Source organism: Fukomys damarensis, unplaced genomic scaffold (assembly GCF_012274545.1).
Source record: "Fukomys damarensis isolate Sample0158 unplaced genomic scaffold, DMR_v1.0_HiC HiC_scaffold_39, whole genome shotgun sequence".
NCBI classification, from domain to species: Eukaryota; Metazoa; Chordata; class Mammalia; order Rodentia; family Bathyergidae; genus Fukomys; species Fukomys damarensis.
Genome location: NW_022900951.1, coordinates 85,879,017 through 85,885,536, shown reverse-complemented (window position 1 = coordinate 85,885,536; position 6,520 = coordinate 85,879,017). Strand labels below are relative to the sequence as shown.

The window sequence follows — 6,520 nt, the reverse complement described above, 5'->3', positions numbered from 1 at the left end:
AACTAGCACAAAGAATCAACAACTGGGATCTCATTAAAAAGCTTCTGCACTGCAAGAGAAACAACCACAGAGCTAAGAGACAACCTACAGTGTGAGAAAAAAATTTTACCAGCTGCTTCTCAGACAAATGCCTATCATCTACAATATATAAAGAACCAAAAAAATCAGACCCCACAAACATAAAGACCCAATTAAAAAATGGGTATCTGAAATGGACAGACATTTCTCAGACAAAGAAATAAAAGCAGCAAGTAAACATATGAAAAAAATGTTCCACATCACTGGTCATTCAAGAGATGAAGATGAAAGCAACACTGAGATTCCACCTCACCTCAGAAAGAATGGCTACTATTAAGAAATCAACCAATAACAAATGCTGGCAGTGTTGTGGGGAGAAAGGAACCCTTCTTCATATTTGGTGGGTGTGCAGTCTGTTGCAACCATTGTGGAAATAAATATGGAGATACCTTAAAAATCTAGGACTGCAGATTCCATTTGATGTGGCTATCCCTCTGCTGGGTATCTTTCCAAAAGATTAAAAAAAATCATACCACAGTAATATATACACACCCTTGTTTAAAATGGCACAATTTGTAATAGCTAAAACTGGGAAGCAGTTGCCCATCAGTGGAAGACTGGATAATGAAAGTGTGGTTTTACTATAAAATGGAGTACTACTCAGCCATAAAGAATGAGAAACTAGAGACATTTATAGCTAAATTGATGCACATTGAGTCCATACCCTTAAGTTAAATAAATTAGGACACACATGTGTAAATGATGATTAGTTTCTCTGGTGTGAAAAACTAAAAGTGTAAATAAGATCCAAATTGTATAACTGATAATGTGAAATAGGAAGAAAAGGGCTAAAGGTGTAGCAGAAGTGGAAATGGTAAGGGAAAGGAAAAAAAGGGAAAAGAAGAAATATGACAGAAGGAAAAAAGGGAAACAAAGTCTTTGTAAAGTCTTTGTAAATAAGGGTGTGAAGGGAGGGCAGGGGAATTGGGAAAAATAAGCACCAAGATAAGTCATGTAAAGGTACAAGATACCAATGATGAATGTAACTGTATTATATAACAATAACAACAACAAAAAGGTCACACAGTTACATCTTGTGAGGGGCTCATACTACATCATAACACAGCAGATGGCATCCCCTGACAGGAAGACATTTAAGAGCAAGGAGTGAGTGTGTGTGGAAGAGAGGTCACCTGGCAAGAAAGACCGAGATGTGCCAGGCTCACTTAATAAGAACATACAGTCTTGTAAAATAATCTGTATCTGTGACAGTGAGAAGTCTTTCCTTTGAGACAAAAATGTTAATTTGTCTTAAAGGCCTAATAACCCTAAAAGGTCTCAGTACTTCTTAATGTTATTACACTGGAGAACAAGTCAATGAGTTTTGGCAGGCACAAACCACATCCAAACTATAGCAGCTCATTTGCCTTATTGCTATGTATAGGAACACTTTTCTGCATAGAAATTAGCTCTCATTATTGTCCATTCCTATGGTTGAAAGACTGAAGTCCTGTGAGGACAGAGATATTATACAGTTTAATATCTTTGACATACACCAAACCAGAACCTTGTCCCTCCCATGCTACTCCAGAGAAGAGGTTGCTCTTGAAGTGTTTTGGCTCTCCAATCTTGCCATGAGAGAGAAAAGACTGGGGCTGGAGGAAGTGAGAAGTATGAGGCTCTTGATGCGGGCTCAGTTTGTAACCCACACTTTACATTTTACTGTGTATCTTACCATTTTGTTTTCTACAATGCACATTGGATAGATTATTTTTGAAGAAAGGGCTCAGACTTTATTATCTTTGAGAGTATAGGAATAAATTTGATGTGTTTATGCACATAATCAGCCCAGAACCACCTTTGTGTTGTCCCCAAAGCAGAGTTGCAATCCCCCCACTTCCTTCTGACACACTTACTGGCTCATGTTATTTTGTGTGATGTCTCATTTCCCAAGGCTTTCTTGACCCTCATTTAAATCAGCTTTGACCTGTGTATGAATGTAGGCATACTTTTATGATTAGTGTTAATGTCCATCATGTGTGCTCTAGATTGGTCCCTTAAGCAGCCAAGGTTTCTTGAGAAATCAGGAATGATAGTCAAGATCACAACAAATAAGGTTGGCAAGGCAGATATGTAGCTGACAACAAATAATCAGTTGGAATTGACCAGTGCATACCAGTGCTGATTATTGCCCTGAAGAGAACATGGTATTATTTTGATATCTGGTTAGATTCAAAGATTTACTAAGGATTTTTTTCATTAACATCTGTCCTAGGCAAGTAATTCTCATTATGTCTACTGAGGTCATTCCTGACCTTGGGTCAACTTATTATTCACTCATTTCACAAACATTTATTGGATTGATACTCTGTGTTGGACATTTGGCTCTCTAAAGAGCAAAACAAAATACACAAAACCACAGGCATGAATTATAAACCTGTGTTAATTATGAACTAGTTTACAGTTAATTCTTAGAAGTAATTAAGTATTTTCTTCCTTGGCAATTATAATGTTTAGCACCAAATGATCTCGCACAGTTACTAGTGACAATGCTGGCTGCGAGGATAAGGAGATGTTTTGTACATACTGCTGCCCACATCCCTGAACTCATACCTGACTGAGGAGGTGTGGCCGATGTGGCACAGGTGGATTCCCAGGGCAACGGAAACAAGACAGAGAGAGGCACAAGGTCACATGACTTTAATGTAGTGTGTTGTAGAAAAGGCCAGCTTTTGCTCCCAGGTGTGCTTTTGTCCTTCAGACTTTAATGTCATGATTTAGAAGATGCAGATGTTATTGCCTAAATATTATTCTATACGTTTCCTTCAGTGTTGGGAAAAACACCTTAAGTTGCTACTTAATTTTGACCATAATTACTGGCTTACAGCTTTAGCTCATTGGCAATTTTGGAAGTGATATTTTTTACACGTGCTTTTTTTTTTTTTTCTTTTTGGTACCGGGGATCGAGCTTGGGTCCTTGCACTTGTGAGGCAGGCAGCAGAATCAGTGAGCTAAATCCCCGGCCCTGGAAGTGATATTTTTTAAAGCTATGGATGTCCCTGATATCTGTTTAAACCAGAAGCCAATCAAAGATAGTCTTGACAGCTTACAGATCTCCATCTCCCACTGCACCAGGTTCTTGGTGGTTTGCCCATTGCTGTGGAAACAGACCAGCAGGAAGTGCTCCTCTGTTCGTAGTCATAGTTATTGGCATCCAGCACTTTGCAGATCTCCCGCATCATGTCACTGGAATCCATGGAACTAGTGGTTTTCATGCTCCAGGTAAAGTGTAGGGGGCGAGGTTTCGCTACTTCATTTTTGCCTTTTGCTTGGTGGGCATATTGCAGCTTGAGCCCTCATATCTCCTGTTCTTCTCATATTCAGCTGGAAGCCACCTTGTGAGTTTTGAAGTTAATTTACTGAAAAGATTAGTGGAGCCTCGACTTCGAGTCTGGGACAGTGCTGTGGCTTTGTGAGATAAGCCGGGCAAGGCAGGTGGACCGTTATGTGTTGCAGTTTGCCACTCCTGGGGCTGGCTGTGCAAAGTGCTATGACTGCTAGTGCCTCATGGGAAGTGAATTTGCACTAATACTGTGTGTTGAAGCAACTGGAATTCTCTGATAAAGAAGAGTGCTATTCTTGCCATTCTGAATCATTGAGTGTCTGTCTGCAGTAGTTCTCTCATTGTAAACCGAAGTGTTTTGCCTTGTCATTCCACCAGATGCTGTGTTGCTACTGGGGACAGCAGGGCTTTTCTTGCACTCAGGAATATCTGCTTTGTTGGGATTACTTGCATTCCCAAGCATGGGGCTGGCTGGAGCAATTCCTTTCCCTCTCACATCACTGCTGCCAGATTTCCAGAAGGGAGTTCCATCTTCTTTGAGGTCACTGTCTGCAGTGCTGGTCTGACTCCTCTTTGGATGTGCAACAACTGAAGGAATAGCTGGTCCAGCATGGTCACTGTACCACCTCTGCTTCTGGCTGGAAGAAACTCTTCTCTGCAAATTGTGGTGAGGAGACTGGCCGGTGCTGTTGCAGAGGTCACTGTTTAGCCGCACCTTAGCAAGTGAAAGGTTGCTGATAAAACTGGAGTCACTAGTGTCTAGCTCAGATTTTTCTCCCCAGCAACAAATATGTAGCTGTGATTTCATCGTATTTCATTTTACTAAGAGATTCCTGAATTTCTTCTTGTGAATATCCCATTCCCACCATGCTTATCTATTCTTTTTCTGGTCTGAGATGTTTAGTTCTGGTTCAGCGAGTGGTCTAAGTTCATCTTCTTCATGCCCTGCACTGATCCACCTGTCCTTCATGATTTGCTCTGGCGTGCCACGCTTAATTGGGTTTAGCACCAGGAAGCGTTTGAGGTTTTCACAGTCTGTGGACATATAGAAAGGGTTTCTGCATATCCCTCTCAATACTCTTTCTCTGAGTTCTTTCAGATTTTGTCCATCAAAGGGTAGCAACCCACTGAGTAGAGTGTAGAGAATGATGCCCAGACTCCACACGTCGACCTCCAGCCCGTCATACTTCTTGCCCTGGAAGAACTCTGGGGCTGCATGTGATGGACTACCACAAAACGTGCCTAGTTTATTGCCAACAGTAAATTCATTGCTAAAACCGAAATATGCTATTTTAATGTTCATATTCGTATCTAATAATAGATATTCAGCCTTGAACCATCCGATTTTGGTCGCAATATTGCACTGCAGATACTGTCTAAATTTAGCTCTTGCTTCTTTTTCCTTCATTCTTCCATGAGCAACCAAATAGTCAAATACTTCACCTTCACTTGCATATCTCATGATTAAGTAGAGTGTCTTTTCGGTTTCACTGACTCCAAACAACTTCACTGCTGTAGACTTGGTGGATTCAGCTGTGTTTTGTCAGTTATTTTTATGGCAACCTCTCTGCCTGTAAGGATGCGTCTGGCCAATTTCACTTTTGCAAAGTTCCTCTTGCCGATTGTTTACAATAGTCCGAAGTTTCCTATGTGAGGCTGTTGATCTGCACAGAAAGCTATTGAATTTCTACACCAAGCTCCACAGCGCCCAGTGCGGGAGGTATCCTCTCGTCTCCCATCTCCCTGCGAGGTGTGGCTTTCAGGGTCTCGTTCATTCACCATGGGCAACGGGTACTCATGGACGTTTTAGTGCGCTTCGATTCAGCGCTTCGCAACGGCGAAATCGGAAGCGCCCGGCCCTAGGCGGCTGGGGGGCGGCCTCCGCTTTAGATCCCGGGCCTGGCCCCTGCGGGCCCCGGGCTCACTTTTTTTTCCCCTGTAGGCCGCGCGTGCAGAGCTCAGCCCCAGGGGCCTCCACAGGGCGCCGCCGGAGGGGACAAAGGACGATGTTGAGGAGGCGGAGCGCGGGACACACCTTGGAGGCTGCCGCAGAGAAGGTGCCTGCGCCCGGCTGCATTCTCTGAGGCCCGCTTCCCGCCTGGCCTCCGCCCTGCCCACAGCGGAAGCTGCCACCGCTTCCAGGAGCCTCTGAGCCTCAAGGCGCTGCCTCTGGCTGATATCACAGACCCAAGCAGAACAAACGCTTTGGAATTCTGAAAATCTGTCATTATGTACATAGTTTGATTTCTGAATCTTTCTGCATGTTGCTTCTTCTGTCTGGAAGCTTCTTAGCCCCAACTTCCCTTACAACTGCATTCACTTGGCTACCCTTTGTCGCTTAAATTTTTATTAGTAAATGTTTGCAATATGTAAAAAAATACACCCATCATGGGGAATTAGCACATATACATATCGTTTTTTGAACCTTTGTTATCTCCCCATCTCCTCCACCCCCAGATCCCTTTCGCATTTCCACAAAATCTGTCTCCATTTCCTAGCATCTATTTTGCTCTTTGAAATATTTATACCTTTTTTCTTAATATTCAATCTGGAGATACCCTCTTCCTCCTCCCTCCCTCCTCTCTCCCCTCCTTAAATCTGGGTTTAGGTGATTCTTCCTATTTCCTGCTATATGAATTACTTCAATCAGAGCATGTTTTACTCTGCATTGCCATTATCTGTTTACATCGGTCTGTCTCCAGGAAGGCAGGATGAGGAAAAATAATAATGATAATGTGACTAATGTGATGCTAGTGGCATGCCAGGCCGTGATGTAAGCGTTTGCTGTATGTTAACTCATGCATTCTTCACAATGTACTGGCCAGTAGATAGCTATTACTGAAGATAAAGCAACAGGAGTTGGTGACAGATTGAATGTGGGGGCAGAGAAGAAGGAGTCTCAGTAGTTCCAAGGTTTCTGATTGCAACAAGTGGGCAAACAGTTGGTAGAAGTGAGATCTACTAAGATAAAAGAGTATAGGTAGAGGAGTTCTAGTTGGAGTGAGGGAGGGAAATTTGTCAATTTGGAGGACTGCCTTTATTTTATAACATATTTCAAGAAGCTTTAAACATAATGTGAGTAGCAAACCTTTTCCTCTGCTAGATAGGCTTAGGAGAGCAGAATAACCCTCCAGTGTCTCCTTGTTAGCTTGCTGGAAG

At 42.6% G+C, this 6,520-nt stretch overlaps 1 pseudogene; it reads right to left on the bottom strand.

Annotated features, from left to right (window-relative positions):
• Positions 1–2,899: 2,899 nt before the first annotated feature.
• On the bottom strand, positions 2,900–4,838 carry LOC104847622 (annotated as a pseudogene).
• Positions 4,839–6,520: the final 1,682 nt, after the last annotated feature.